The following is a 17,091-nucleotide window of genomic DNA, read 5'->3' on the forward strand; positions in this document are numbered from 1 at the left end:
TATATTTTGGATAGTAACTCTTTTTCAGATATATGGTTTGCAAATATTTTCTCCCATTCCATAGGTTGCTTTTATATTTTGTTGATGGTTTCCTTTGCTATGCAGAAGCTTTTTAGTTTGTTGTAGTCTCACTCACTTATTTTCGCTTTTGCCATGTGAAGCTTTTTTAATTTAAAAAACTTAATTTTTATGCAGTCACACTAGTCTTTTTCTTTATGGGTTTTGCCTTATGTATTATGTATAGAAAGGCTTTCCCTGTCCTAATTTGTATCAATAGACCCTTAGATTTATTTCTAGTTTATAGTTTTTTTCCATTTATACTTTAAGTTGTAATTTACTTTTGGAATAAAATTGGAAATATGAATATAACAATTTCTTTTGAGGAAATCTAATCTATTTACTTTCACATCGATTTTCCACTAATTTGTAATAATTGCATAACCACTTACTAGATGCTTAGATCCTTACATGATATATTTGAGTTTGTCCATTCTATTAATAAGTTATCTAGTTTGGTAGAAATATTGCACTATTTATTATAACTTTATAGTACATTTTTATATCTTATAGGGAAAGCTCTTCCTTATTAGTCTTTGTCTTCACAAATTTTGAGGTGAAATCGAGTCCTATACTCTAGTTCCAAAGAAAAACTCATTCGGATTTTGATTGTAATTGTGTTAAATTTATAGATTAATTTGTATAAAACTGAATTATTTATAATATAGACACTTCTTATCCAGAAAAATGCCTACCACTACATTTTTCAACTCTTATTTTATGTCCATCAGTAAAGTGAGTGTTTTTCTTTCCTTAAACTCAGCATTTTACTTTATTGTCCCTTTAAATGTCTTTCTTCATTATATCAAGAGTATTACTTCATGAACAATTGCTATTCTTAACATTATGTTATCTGCTTTTCAACTCCACCAGTTACATCACTCTGGGATTTGTTATTTACCTGTTCCGTTTCACCAGTTAGTAGCAAATTTGGCAACATCTGCATTAACTGGAAGTTCTCATGGAGTCACACATGGTCATGGGAGAATGACATTTATTTTTACAGTGAGAGAGGGAAAATTCCAGTTGTTTTTACTTCTTCTTTTCTTGGTCTAGTTTTCAATTAGTTCCTGAGATAAATTGTTCTGGCTCAAATGTTGCAATTTTATGGTGACTACAGGGTGTGAACCGAGGAGTAAAAAGAAGGTTCCTACGACCACTTGTCTCCCAGGAGAGGCTGCCTTCCATTATAGGTACGTTCTTTTGGTTTAAGGCTCTTTCTGCAACACAACAAAAATAACGATTGGAGGAATAATTCCTTAGATTAGTATAACCTAGTAACATTTTAATTCACAGATTATTTCCATCTGGATTGCTATATAGGAGCAATACCCTGACCAATATGAGACACCGGACATGTAAATTTTGATAGTGGGGTGGTGCCAAAAATTGGTGTTTGTCAGAGTGGACCATGGTAGAGGGCTGTGGATGGTAAGGGGACATCACAAAATGACAAAGTTGGAGGAAGAGGGGTGATATTTTGAGGAGAGAGAGAGGATATTAGTGAGAAGCTAGGAGAGCTCACAAAATGAAACTTCTTTTTTTTTGTCTATGGCTTGTCCTGCCTAATTGTATAGAAAAATTGCTTGAGGAATATAGGAATAGAGGGTGTGGAAGTTATAGCTGCTTTTACAAGAAGAGCCACTAAGTTTCCTTCCCATTAGCCCAATCTCAGCCAACAGAAGGCAGCGTTATTATTACCAAAAAACAAGGCAGAAGGCTTCTACCATGAATAGAATTCTATTGTCTTCAATGCAATCATTTTCATTGACACATTGAAACAAACATCCAGGCCAGAATTACTTCTTTAAAATATCTTTTTTCCCAACTGTCATTATTAGGTTAATCATTCGATACTGCATTTTCTGATAAAACATAACCACTTTATTCTACCTAGTAATTTATATGGCATCATTACCGATGCGACCAAAAAACAAGTCACTTCTAAGCAGCTACATTTCATGTGCAGCATACACAGCTGCCACTTGAAGCCTCAGCTCACAATCAATTTGACAAGTCAATCAATTTTCATTTTGTCTTCATCTCCTAGGTAACCAGAGCATCCACCCAGACCCTTGCCAAGGGAGAACATTTAAAAAGTAATATGTATTCATAATCGGTTTTCTTCTAACACTGACTTAATAGAAAAGCAAAGAGCTGCCCATGCAGTGTTTTAAATCACAGTAACACGAATTTTCTGTGATTCTGGAGAGAAGGCTTGAGGAGAAATGTACTACAGAATACGACATCATTATATTTCAGTCTCTTATGATCTATCAGGAATAAAAACTGCACCACCTGCTATGTCTATTATGTGTTTAATGTGAATAACAAGCATCCCACTGCCGGTTATTAAAACAAATCATAAGCCATCTGATGTTATACTTATAACTTGTCCCCTGCTTCATGGCTCTGGAAAGACACAACTTAGGGGGGTGGTGCATTGGGGCAAACCTTTTGATGTGAATACAAGGCATCTGGCCTCAAAGGAAGTCATTTATCTGCCTCCAAATCCCTTAAAAAAAACCATTACGTAAAATATAATTATAAAACAGTATTATTGGCACAAGACAGAGGATGGAAATTTCCAGCAGTTGCACAAAGCATTAAGTTTTGCCTTACCTGAATCCTCTTGGTGTGTGAAGTCATGAGAAAAATGGAACATTTGGTGTTTTTAGGAATAACTCACATGCAGGAAGTCATGGATCTTGCTCAGTTTGTTGATACAGGGCGACATTCAAATTCCAATGACTGTGCAGGCTTCAAGTTCAGCTGGGCCTACCCCGACTATCTGGACACAGCTAGCTGGTTTATTGGCTATTATTTCCTATGGGAAGTTTTAACTCATGCCTTCTAAAGGTTCAACACTAAATATATACTGGAGAATGTACATGTAAATATACATTGGAAAAGAGTAATGTCTGCTGAATACTTACTGAAATAGAGAAAAGAAAACATTTGAAAATAAAATAGTATGGATGGGATTATCAGTTCCTGACTTTCTATATTATAAATACTGTTTTTGCTTGAATATTTTGAGGGATTTGAAAGCTATTTAAGGTCTTGGTTCCATATCCAAGAACAAGATGGAGGTCAAGATAGGACACAGCATGCTCTGATGGGAAGAAAACTTACCTGGAAATCCGTTCTGGCTCCTTTAGGGCCCTTTGGTTGGAAATTGAAGACATCACCCACTGCCGTCTGGGCCTCATCTGTAAAATGAAAAATATTGATGAAGAGGACGTTGAGCTTCTCCCAAATCCAAAATTCTATGGTTTTATCTAATAACCTCGAGCACTTGAGGAGTTTCTTCTTACCCCCACATATGTACATATAGACTATATTTATTTAAAATGCCCTAAAACTCTGAGGAACATGTACTCAGATATTTAATATTTAAGATTTATATTAGAGGTTCAAAATAATATTTGACTAGGTGTCTATATATGCTCCCTGTCCTCGAATGTCTAATTCAAATGCTATCAGCTATGTTAAGGTTTTAGTGTTCTTTAAGCCAGGAAAAAAAATCTTTTTTGGTAAGATCAAATACCAGTTGTTGGTAAATTGAAGTGCAGAATATAAAATACAGTCTCAAAGAGAGAACAAAAGAGGCTATTAAGGGTACTACAGCAAGAGAGAAAAAACTAAATAATATTTCTCCTTCAGAAATCTGCACCTCCCCGAGGCAGTTAGTTCCTTCTAGCTCATCTTAAGGTCATCTAATGTACCTGCTTTACCTGTTTTGTGGACTTAATGCAACTTGAGGGCAGGAACCATGTCTGGTGATCTTGGAATCCTCTGCAGTGGATTAGCAAGAAGCAGCTGCTCAGTCTAGAGCAGGAGGCAGTGATATAAACCAAGACAGGACCCGCACTGTGTTAAGCGGCATGGTATATGCAAATAAGAGGTGCACTGGGGACACAGTGGGGACACAAGTGGAGACACAGTGGGGAATCAAATTGACTCTTGGGGACCAGGAAAAGCATCTCAGAGGGATTTGAACTGGGAATTGAAGGATGACTGTACTTTGCTGAGCAGACAAGACAGTAGAGTGATGAATGCTTAGATTTTACCTTTAATACGAGGAAGGACTTTTTCATAATAAACACTCTCCAACAAAGACTGAAATGTCTCGTGAAGTCATGGACCTGGAGGTGTTTAATCAGAGGCCAGGTGACTACTTTTACAGAAGTTATGGAGGAAATTCATGTACTCCTTGGATGAGACCTCTGAGCAGCTGAAAAATCTGAATTTATATGATTCCTACTATAAAATCCTGGAGGAATTTAAAGATTAAAGAATGATTTGAGTAGAGAATTTTTATTAGTCAAATATACATTATTTTAAAAAAACAACTTAAAACCACTTCCTTAGCTTATAGGAAAACATAGATTTCATTCTGAGAGAAAAACATGAAGAATTATTTTTATAACCAGAACATTGAACAAATGAGACTACCAGTGTGAATTATAAAGCAAATGTAGTCTTGTTTCCACTTTTTCTTCTAATCCGTACTGTGGGACTAGTTATTCTGCTTTCTCTGGAGAAAAATCTTGGGTCACTTTAGTCCTCCAGATAATCTTATTTCCATCAATGGTACGTCTAGATATGTGTAGGTATCAAATAACATTCTTTAATAGCAAAGGTTCTCCCCTTCCCCAGGGGAGGTCTGCTGCTGTCCAGAACCTGCCAGAAGGGTGAGGGGCAGGGCCAGCTTCTTCTCATGCTCCCACCTTCCTTTCTCCCTCTTCTCCCTTTTCCTGTTCTCTGTCTTTCTGGCTCCACCAGGATCATGCAGAGGAAGGGAGCAGGAGAAGTTTTACTTGATTAGTTTGACGTCTGCATCCTTTGGGATTGGCAGATGGAAAAAATGGAGAGTTGTAGGTTCTCTGCAGATCTCCTCTCAGCCAGGGATCTCTCCCCTGCAGTTTCTTCACATGGCCCATCAATCTCCAGCTGCTCATATCTGGAGGCATGTATCAACCTCTGCAAAGAAATCTTTTGAATCTTTCTTCATCATGCTCAGCTTGAGGAGAGAAATAGTCCCTCTTCTGCATAGTAGGGGAGAGAGGAACAGCCAGAGCACTGGAACAACTTCTTTCAAAAGAAATTCTCTTTCAAATATCCGGTTTCATAGCCGTAATCACTTAAAGTGACTGCTAAGGGGCCAGCCCCGTGGTGGTGTGGGAGTGATTAAGTTCAGGCGCTCTGCTTTGGTGGCCCAGGGTTTTGCTGGTTCAGATCCTCGGTGTGGGCATGGCACCCATCAGGCCACGCTGAGGCACATCCCACATGGCACAACCGGAGGGAGCTACAACTAGAATATACAACTATGTACTGGGGGACTTGGGGAAGAAGAGGATGAAAAAAAAGAAGATTGGCAACAGATGTTAGCTCAGATGCCAATCTTAAAAACAAACTAAGACTTTATTAAAAAAAAAAAGTGGGTGCTAAAATAAAAGTAGAAAAATGGGTTTTTGACCATCTCATTCCAAATATTGTTCTAGTAACTCCATTTGGAACATAATAATATTTGATATTTTTGACTTAGGGCCTCAGTCTCAACTGATTTTGAGTCCTATTTTTAACATCCTTCTGTCTTAGGATCTTTCTAAACAAACCACAAAGAAATTCACTAGATATTTGCTAAATGTGTAGAAGAATGTCATAGGTTTGCCCCTTGGCCTGCAGGAAATATTTGAGCATAATACAGCCCTAATAGAGGTAAGGTCTTCAGAGATGTTGGGGTGGGGCTGGTCTTCTGCTTCTCTTTCCTGGTTTTCTGAAGTCCTATATGAAGTTTGGTAACTATATATTACTTAACTGGGCCAGATATCTAGTTAGCTACTTATTGCTGCTCCCACTTGTGTCTCCTCTTTGAGGAATTCACTTTTTTCATCTGTATTTTTTCATGATGTCATTCAAATAAGGGAAACTAACTCTTCTCTTGTGAACTTTAAATGCTTCCTGGGGAATAAGGAAAAGGTTCCCCTGATTTTCTGTTAAGTATTTCTCCTCACTCCATGGAGAAAGAGCTTCCTTAGCTTCCCCAAACCAAGAATAAATTATTAAAGAGGTCTCTTGGGCAAGAGAGGGAAATGTGGTCCTGCTGACAGCATTGTGACAAACACTCATATTAATTATAAAAAATAACAAGGGTGAAAGTTCAAAATCCAAACCTTGCTCTCAGAACAGCTTTATTTTTTCTGAGATAGGTTTTCAGCTTTCAACATTGAACTTCCTGAAAAATTGGCTGCAACCTGATCCTAAAGATTAGTTTAGCATACTCTACTTTTTGTTTTGGTTTTTAAACAGAAAAAACCCATGTTAACTAATGATAATGATAATAATAATAACAATAATAACAATAATAACAATAAGGCATGTGATGGCATCAGAGCCCAGGATAGGGGACAAGAGGCTATTTGAAGGCACTGAGCATGGGCCACCACCTAACACGGAAGGTAGGAGTGGAAGTTCAGGGTTCGCGGCCAGTGACCACAGAACAAATGCAGGGTAAGGCAGGGCAGAGTAAGAAAAAGCCAAATGACTGTTAGACTATAGCTGAATTGGAAACCAGAGGGCATTTTCAGTTAATGGAAGCAGAGCGTGTGAGAACAAAGGCTACTCACTTCAGGAAATTTTGATAACAATTTGATAACATGCCAGGCATCAGTTTTATTGGCTTTGCTGCCTATATGGGGAACTTTCCTGGAGGTGGGTTTAAAGGGCCCATGAGGCTCTAGGCAAATGGTCCATGAGGATGTCTTTCTTTTTGTTATAAATGCAGAGTAATGACATGCCTCATTTACCAGTTGGAGCCATAATGGCTTATTCAGATCCATCATGCTAAGGATTACTCAGGGACTGTTCAACAGACACGTGTTTCTGCTGCCAGCAAATACATTTAGTCCTCTGCTGTAGTATATTATCTTGTGATATGTTGGTTCTTCATGAGTTGTTAAAAAGGCCTAGGTAGGGAAGGGAGAAAATTTATGCTGTGCAATTGGCCTCATCCTCACATTGATTATTTCCCACAATCCTATCATCATGGTTCATTTTTTTTTTTTTTGCAAAAGAAAAGCAAAAGCAAATGTAATAATTATAAAATAGGTCACTTTTATAAAAAATATCTGGATATGGTCTATTTTCCATGAGTGTAATAACACATCAGTTTATGATTCTTACTTGCTTGTTTTTTAGACATGTTAGGTTATATGAATTAAATGATTAAAAGTCAATCCTGACCCTAGCTCTTTATTCTTCTTTAGAGATTATTTTTCCATGCTACTACTAAAGCCAGTGGAGAAACGACTCCTAACAGATAAAACCCCAGCCTGAAAGATGTCAAGAAGAGCTTGGTTCTAATTTCCTTCAATTTTCTCTTTGTTATAATTTTTGTATTCCATGTTTCTTTCTTTCTTTAATTTTTAAATATTTACTTTCAATTTTAAGCCCTTTCCTCACATGCTGGCTTTGGACAGACTGCAGTAAGACAGCTGCTTTGAGACATAAGAAGTATGTGAAGTTCTGATCCTGAAGCAAATAACTACAAGTGGACTGGAACTAAGCTCTCCATTAACTTTTTGTGGATACTTTAGGTCCCAAGAGAAGCGACCTTCATTTTGGCCCTGGCTCCAACCCTCAGGCCCCAATGAGCCCCATAGCCTCGTCGGGTGGAAGACACAACTTCCCTTCTACTTTAAGCTATTTACAGGGACCACGGAAATATGCAGTGATGGACAGAGAGGCCTTCTGGAGACCAAAGACACCAATGTCTTTAGGATCAATCCACTCTGTCTTAGTTCAGGCTGCTATAACACAGTACCGTAGTCTGGTTGGCTTATAAACCACAGAAATTTATTTCTCATAGTTCTGGAAGCTAGAAGTCCAAGACAAGGGTACCAGCATGGTTAGGTCTGCTAAGGCCCTCTTCCAAATTGTAGAAAGCTATCTCTGCATTGTATTCTCACATGGTGGAAAGAGAGCAAGAGAGCTTTCTGGAGTCTCTTTTATGAGGGCACTAATCCTACTCACAAGGGCTTTGCCCTCACAACCTAATTACCTCCTAATACCATCATATTGGGGCTTAGAGCTTCAACACGTGAATTTGGGGGGGGGCACATTCAGTACATTGCACTTTTTGGTTTGGGACAGACAGTGCTGTTAAAATCAAGAGCAGTGGGCACTCACTTTAACTAGCTTCATCTCACTTCTGATGCATTCTCTTTCTACCTTTACGTTGGCAGAAGTGCTGTTCAATACATAACCAGACTTTCTTCAAATGGCAGATAACACGCAATGACAAACCTCTTAGTAAAGATCCTTTCTGCTTAACTTAAGCACTTTTGATATTGTCTACACTGGCAGATCATAAAGACTTCAGAAAAAGAATATATTAGCATACTACGGCATAATATTAAAAATGAAAGCCAGTATTGATTGATTGCTTTCTAAGTGATAGGCAGACTGGTAGGCACTTTACATGTGTTATTTCACTTAATAATACATTTTCATTTGATAATACAGATCCATTTAATTGTACATTGAAGGGATGGATGTCAACTATTTTATATGTAGCTCAAAATGCAGATGCAAAATTTCTTTAATTCTGCCTTATGGAGGAATACACCATTTACCAGCTAAGAGAAATGTTTCACTTGTTTGCCTTTTTCCTAGAAAAAAATAATTAAGTAAATAAAATCTTTAATAGCTGAACCTAAGCAAAGCATTATTATCCTGGGAAAAGAGAAGTTAGTAAAAATTCTCCCATTTTCATATATTTTTGCTAGCTTGAGGAGACATGTTTGGGCATATATTTTGATTACTTAGTGTATGTATTGTATCCTGTAATAGACAACATGCTCTTGCAATCACAAATAATATGTAAATTGGTTTTTAAAAGAAAGAAGGTTTTAGCTTCTCCTCTATGAGTGATGTCAAAGGTCTAAATCAATATGTATTAGCATCCTGTACTTCCACTACATTAAATCTTCCTCAAGGATTTTGAAAAAAAAAAAAAGAAAACCAACACATCAGTTTAAAGCAGAAATACTCTTGGGAAGATAAAAATAGAACATTGTCGATATTATGTTTGTGGGTAGACCTGAAATATGTACCCATGGATTTTAGGAAATAAAGCATACATATGAATTCAATGGAAAAGAAGTCAAATGAGGACAATTAAATTTTTGTAGCTTGTTTATTTATTTGTTTATTTCAGAATGCACTCACACTTCTGCCCCTGCTTTGTTTTTTTCCCTCTCTTTCAAAAAAATCACACAAACTCTCACACTACGTTATAGATGTGAGGTCTTAGGCTTTTTACTCAATTTTGATGCCTTATATATGTTTCCTATGTAAAACGGGAATCATCTTTTCCTTGCAGTCTTGTTGCAAAGATTAAATGAGATAATGAATGAATGGTCAAAAATCTATTAGAGGTCCTACACATCGGAGCTATTATTATTTTTATTTGTGTGATGGTATCCTGCCATCACCATTGGCAATGATATGATGAAACTAGTGGCAACCACTTGTGGCATGCTTCCTAGGCTGAATTTAGCTTTACTTCTGCCCATTTAATTTGAGTTGGCCACGTGATCCCCATTTTACTGGTAGAGAAGGCAAATAATTTGACAAACAGTTGAGAAATGGCATAATATGAATTCAAATACAGGTTCAAGTGCTTTTTATTAAAAAAGGAACCACCTATGATGAGCATGTGGTGGAGCAGTGATGAGCCTGGATGCTGGGGCCAGATCATCTGGGTTTATCTCTGGGCTCTGCCCCTTCCAGGCAGCATGACTGGGGCAAGTTGCATCATCACTCTCCTTGCCTTAGTTTCTTTATTGGTAAAATAGGAATAATAATAATATTACCCAACTCATAGGGTTTTATGGCTATTAAAGGAGGCAATGTTCATGAAGTACTTTAGAAGTGTGCCTAGCATGTAGTAAATGCTATAAAATGTTTGCTTAATAAAAGAAAGGTGCTCCAAATTACACTTTGTATTCGTAGGAAGATTTAAAGGGCAATTTTAGATAGTCTTGTTTAGGAATTTCCATGAGTTTGTTATAACCCACAGATCTAAAAATGTTTGCGTTAAAGTTGTCTGGAAGCAATACTAGATTCAAGAGAGGGCAAAGGACCAGACATTCCTCTAGATCATAAGCGTCTTAGTTTAAATTATGTCTCATCTTTCTGAGGCACCTTGAAAAGCTTGACTATCACTGGCCCCAGTTTGAGGGGCTGGGTTCTTTTCGGAGCTGACATGATGCACATCCACTACAGGAAACATGGAGCGCCTCTCTCTACCCTGCCTCTGCCCCGGACAGGAGCCAGTAAAGACATTCTCATTACATTATGTTACTGCCACTTCTGTGGGTTGCGGGTTGCAAACAAACCCAAAGGAGAGACTGAGTTATGTCTATACTAATACTAGATCCCGCACAGCCACTTAGTGCTAAGTAAATCATAAAATTATTCCTCTTGTGCAAACTACTCTTTCCATTCTGATCTTAGAATCACAGCTAGTGATATTTCAGGCTAAAGTAGTAAGATTACCCCCAGACCATCTCACAAGGGTTACTTTTCTATTGAAAAATATTTCCTAAAATGGTTTTATACACATTCTTGGTAAGTCTTTCCAGTTCGTAAAACTTCACTACCAGGAAACTGGTGGCAGAATTAAAATGTTGCCCCTGGTCCACTTGAACATTTTTTTGCAATTTGGCAGCCTCATGAAGCACTTAAGCAGTTTTTGTGCCTTCGGTCTGACACTTCTAATGTGGGAATCAGCTAACAATTCTTGGCTTGATATTATAGATGCAACCATGAGCTTATCAACAAATGATAAAGGGCTTTTTTCCCCCCTAATTTGGGGTTCAGTTGCATCATTAAAACAAATATTTTGTGTTGATGTGTTGGGATTTAAAAATTAAAATATTCAAGAGATTTCCATAGCAAATGTTGTACACATAGTAGATTTTCAAAGAGTACTTGCTGAGTTGAATTGGAAAAAATACTAATTCAAGAAAAAAATGAAAAAATGTATTGTATTTTTCTAAAGGGTCAAGTCAAGCAAACATGGTCAGACATCACAGAACCCAGGAGTGTGCTAATCTAGACGTGGGTTGAGGGCTCCTTTTGGTCTTTCTGAATAACTATTTTCTAAGAGATGAGGATTCAAATATGTGCATCTGTTATGGAAAATATGCATACATTTATCCAATATGTATTTATTGTGCACTTAATTATGAGCCAGACAGAGAAGAAGTTACATGGGATATAAGACCATCACCAAGCTGATAGCCTGGCATTTGCAGTGATTTTCATAAACTCTGGGTTCAAATCTGCAGTTATTACATCTTCAGGTTTTGATTGGATGTATGCATTGTAATTAATGTCTAGAAATACTGATGTCAAGAAATATAGGCATTAATTGGCTGCATACACTAAATTACTGAGGCATTCTACAGTTCCTAAGAGGATGCAGGGAACTCTTTAAATCAAGCTACTATTTGTTCTCTTCAGACTAAGATGCAGAAAATAAATGAACACTGTAGCAGAGGTTATATTGGCAAGAAACTTCCTGGAAGGTCTTTCCATTTATAGAGGAGATATGGTGGCATCAAACATAGGACTTAGAGTTTTTAAATCTGCAGAGTTTCTATATTTCTACATAGAAATTGTGCCATTAAACATACTTTGGATCAATATTGGTTCAGGCAAAATTATAATATGGAATTTGGAATACTTGAAAACTGATCAGTGAGAGAATAGTGGGACATTTTCTTGAATTTTAAAGGTCAAATCCATGCATGAATCTTTTATTAGACTGTATAGTTTTAAGTGAGTACATTTGTTTTGAAGAAAATGAAGAAAACAGTCATGGGGGGTTTTTGTTCTAGTGAAAGATGCTTTGCTAGAGGAATTATAACATGTTAAGTTGGGAAACATTTACTATTTAAGTCTTATAATTTCCCTTGTGTAAATTGTTTCAATTTTTGTAATGATAGGCTAAATCATTTTATTTTATATCACTCTGTTGGCATATTGGTTCCAGATAAATGACTCAAAATTAGCCTAGTCTGGTTACTCTTTGAAAACGTTCATTAAAGTAGATGAAATGTCCCAGAAATACACTCTGATTACTGATGTTTTTGAAATAAACAAACCTACTTTAAAACAATATTGAGTTTCAGACATAGTCACTTTAAGACAATATTGGGTTTTGGATGTATTCACTGCATAGAATTCTGTGATGAGTAAAAGAGAAAGATAGCAAGCTATTTGGTACACTGATTTTCTAATTTTTGCTATACTGAAGCATTGCCTTCTCATATTTTTTCATCATAGACAATTGAGTCCAAACCCTGTTCATGATTCTTTTCATGAATACAGTTACATTGAGTTGAATAGTTTAGGTCCAATGGTCATTTATTTATTCATGTATTTTAAACAGTATAGCTAAAAATGCAGGGGTTGTACTATATGTGTGATAATTTTTCCTCTAGTCCCCTTTATCTTGAACTTGTGCTCAACAGATATTATTTAATTTTGAAAAGAAACTAAAATTAAAATAAAAACAAGGAAATACACTTTTTTCTACCTGAAAGTACAAATCTAGGAGTTGAGGAATGATTGCTTTAGGCCTGGTGAGCACAATTAATTGGACTAAAAATTTAAATTACACAAATCATATTTTATTTAGAAAATGCTATCTATAATTCAGTTAAATAATAAAGCATAAAATGAGGAGAATGTGAAAAATAATCTATAACTTAAAGACTCCAAATTTAGTCTTAACATCATGCAACCTAATTGAAGTTCACAACAGATTGAAATTGTCGGCTGGCTTACCTTTCAAAAGAATACCACTTGAGTCACAATCAATTAGGCTGAAGGAATGGACACAGGGCAAACAAGTCCAGCCAGACACATGGACATGATCTACACTGTTCAGAAATCACCGCCGTGTTCAAATTCTCATATGGCCAACTTGGACTGTCCACAGTTAGAATCATTAGAAAAGTGGTTCAACTCAGGGAAGTCGCCTGGTGGGTCAAATACTCCCGCCAGTAATTGGAGAAGATTCATCTGGTGAAGATCGACAGCTGGAACTCTTGACAAATTATCGCCGTAACTTATTTACGTCTTCATCTGTGTCCCATATTTAAACTCTTCGTGATAGTCCCTCTGATCCTTTCTCAAAATCCCAGGCTTCTACATCCTCTTTTTAAGATCTGTTTTTATTTAATCAGGAGTCCACTTTTCCACAAATATAGTTTGCTTGTGCTGTCTATTTCTCCCATAGGTAAAGTTTTTTGATAATGTAAACCATTCTTAGGTTGTAGCTGGAAAATAATGCAGCATTCAGATCCAAGTTATTGAGGAAGACAAGAACAAAGGCCAAACCTACTTTTTAAGGGAAGCCTGAAAATTTTGAATTTTCACATGCTTATACTAAGCTTTTTAGTACTGGCGTTATGAAAGATCCATCAGATTTTGGCAGCTCTGTTTATTTAAGCAAGGTGAAGTGAAAAACACGATGATTTAGTCTGGTTCTCAGGAAGTAAGATTCTCCTTTAACAGTGTAAGTAAGAGTATTAACAAGGACCGCTTTCTAATGCTCTTAGGAGATGTATTGACATCTGAGCATTTATCCAAATGTTTCAATCAAAGGGCTTTTTGAAGTTTTTAGTATGGCAAAATATTTAAAGGAAATTTCCAAGATTTATTATGCATGTTGTACGTAATGCTACCAATTTCCACATTTACTCTGTACTGGGGCAAGTGTGTGGTAGTAAGGATAAGCAGATGAGGAGAAACATGACGTTACGTATTTTTGTCCAAATATTTAATGATCTTATTAAGTATTAATAAGGTGGCAAATATCAGAACTTTTGGAAGATAACTTCACTGGGAAAAAATGTAAGATATTAGTTCTACTTTCCCCTGTTGTTTCTTTAGGAATAAGTGGAGCTAAATAGTTGGTTGTAATCAGTGCCATGATGTGAGTAGACAGCAAGGCAAGAAAAGAAAGGATAAATGGGTATTTTAGGGCAATATCTGGAGCTTGGGTTTTGAAGATTCAGATGATGGAAAGGGCTATTTTCTTCCATTGGCTTTTAGGGGGAAGAATATAAAAATATAACTTGGCATAGCTATTATTTTCTCTTACTGAAAATTTCCCTCTCCCTCTCATAAAGAGAGGAAAATTTGTCCCAAATAGTTAAAAGTCAGCTACAGCTCTTGCTGAAAGACAGTATTTTTCTTTTTAAAGGATCCTGCTGTTTTCATCCTCCCAAGCTGAAGTTTAGTTCTTAGCTCTACAGTTTTGCTATGAATAAATCATTACTCTCTTAGCATGTGTCAGAAAGTTTTAAAGTTCAGGTAATAGGAAGATGTTATTTTTCTTCTTTCTCTTAAACTGGTAATGGTAGCGAGACGATGACATTTTGGTAAAGCAGGTTTGCCAGGGGTGATTTGGTGGGTGTTGTAGACATGGTGTACTGCAGAATATACTATTTTGCAAGATCATCTACAGAGCTTCTCAGGACATTCCTGGTTCTCTTTCAGAGAAGACTACAGAGTGGGCTTGGTTCGCTCAACAAATACTGAGAATATTGAGTGCCTATCAGGTGTTGGACATCATTCTAGATGCATCTTTAATATTCTATTTTTAAGTTGAAGGAAAGTGATGTCTTTTATTTATTTATTTTTTACAGAGGAAGATTCTCCCTGAGCTAACATCTGTTGCCTATCTTCCTCATTTTGCTTGAGGAAGATTCACCCTGAGCTAACAACTGTGCCAGTCTTCCTCTATTTTGCATGTGGGATGCCGCCACAGCATGGCTGCTGACAAGTGGTGTAGGTCCATGCCTGGGAACTGAACCTGGCCTGCTGAAGCAGAGCACACTAAACTTAACCACTAGGCCACGAGGCCAGCCCCTATTTATATTTTTCGAAGGGAATGTCTTTAACCTGACAAGTGCGTTTAACTCTCTCTTTGAAGTTTATCCATGTTGCATCTCATCTGTTTTGGTGAAGACTCAGAGGATAACTGGGACCAAGAAGGATTGGTGGCTGGGTATTTGGTGTGAGTGTTTGGGCATTCAGCCAATGTCATGATCATCTTCCCAGACACCAAAACAAATGACATTGTGACTTTTGACCCTCTGCTTCATTTGACATCACAAACATTTTTCCTTTAACAAATCCATCATTCCCCTCTATCTTTTAATATCTACTGACAATCTCCATGTTGGGCCCTTCTTTCACCCTTAGATTACTGAAGTGGTCCTGGCTTTCTCACTGTGTAAATGATACTCTAGATCAATCTTTATAATGGATTCTTAGAAGTCTGTCCCTTGTCTGCTGAAAAATTTTAAAGAATATCTCTTTGAATAATCTTAAAGCACTCTGTACTGCTTTTATTATTGCATACAAGATTATAGGACAACTTAATTGGCATCCTCTAATTGAGCAGGTAATTGTACATTTGAGGAAATTGAGGCCTAAGAAGCTTAACTGACTGGTTCAAGTTTACTCATTATTAGGAAGAAGTATTGAAATAAAACTGAGCTCTCTTAAATTTCAGGTCTCTATATTCCCTCTTGTCGCATAATGTCTTTCAGTGAATTTATTTTTTTATCCTACTATGAAACTTCTAAAGGTCAGTCATTATGAAAAAACACCCAGAAGAGATAGAAAAGAATACTAGTGAACTGGGTCACCATGTTGCAGAATTTGCAAATGAAAATTGTCCACTTGAGTTATCGTCCAACTTTAATTACGTCTAAAATTGACCTTGTGGGATTGTTGTTGTTTAATAAATGGGTGAATGAAGGAATGATGAAAGATAGTATGTTAAATATGACATTCAGGATATAATTTCAGGGGAAAAGCTTGTTGGGAGTTCTAGTAACTGTCTCAGGGAGTCAGGGACTATACACCAGGAACCATTACTGTAGGAATAGTTTTGAAATTCCTTGTGTTATGTGTTTGATTTTTCCAATGACTTGCCTATAGAGGTAATTTGATCAATAATGTACCCTGTATTTGTGTCCTTCCTTCCTTATCTCATGTGATCCCTCCTTTTACCACTGTGTCTTGGGATCACCTCTCATATAAACTGCTTTCATTCAAATCCTTGTTTTGGTTTTGGGGGAATCCAAACTAAGACACTTATCTAGGACAAATCTTTAGTTCTAGTTGTCTAGATGTGTTGATCTCTTAAGAATTTCTCTATTACAGTGCTGCCAATTTGGTCAGCTATCCACTGTCACTACTTCAGCTGCCCTTCCTACTGTCTGAGGACTTCTTCATACTTCCGGTTTAGGTCCCTGTCAAGATTAGGGATGATTTCTGTCTACTTTGATGGCATTTTTGAGATACTAAGTTATGGAGAGAGGCGAAGGAGTATTATTCTGTTTTCTCTGTCCTGTACCACCAAAAACAATGCTAAGTGGTACACAAGTATTATGGATACTGATCTTTTGCTTCTTTATGGTAAAACCAATAAGACAACTTACTAGAACTGAATCTCCATTTCATTGGCTTTTGGGGATGGATACAAAGCATTTCCCCAAAACACATATCCAGGCTCTGTGGGCACAAGTTGGTTGGTTGCTACCTCAAAGAGGGGAGATACTCTTATCCTTTATGTTAGCTCTCCTGTGGCAACAATGCTGAGCACTTGCCATGGTAATGGTAATGTTCAGTCATAAAGATTTCATATTATTGAGAGATGATTAAATGGGCAGATTTCTTTTCTTTCTTGACAGAACATTAAGCTGGTAAGGAGGAATAGTTTGTGAACTTTCAAAGCATTTTGTGAATGTGAGTTTTATGTGTTGAAATGTGTATAATTTCTGGGAAGCTTGCTTAATGAAAATGGTAATGTTTGCTATTCTTATATGTTCTCCATGCCATTAGAAAAGAAAAAAATGCAAGTGGTGGAATTTTGGTGCACTTTAGGAGATCTTTTGTTTCACAAATGGGAATTTAACCAACAGCCCCCCCAAAGAG

The 17,091-nt window shown here is 36.9% G+C and overlaps 1 long non-coding RNA gene across 1 annotated transcript; it reads right to left on the reverse strand.

The window, feature by feature from the left end:
* Positions 1-491: 491 nt before the first annotated feature.
* Positions 492-13,666, reverse strand: LOC103551000 (uncharacterized). Its single transcript, XR_544922.2, has 3 exons — positions 12,922-13,666; positions 3,193-3,269; positions 492-1,277 (listed from the first exon to the last, which is right to left on the reverse strand). It is a non-coding gene; the product is annotated as an uncharacterized lncRNA (long non-coding RNA).
* Positions 13,667-17,091: the final 3,425 nt, after the last annotated feature.

The sequence above is a fragment of the Equus przewalskii genome, chromosome 27 (assembly GCF_037783145.1).
Source record: "Equus przewalskii isolate Varuska chromosome 27, EquPr2, whole genome shotgun sequence".
NCBI lineage: Eukaryota > Metazoa > Chordata > Mammalia > Perissodactyla > Equidae > Equus > Equus przewalskii.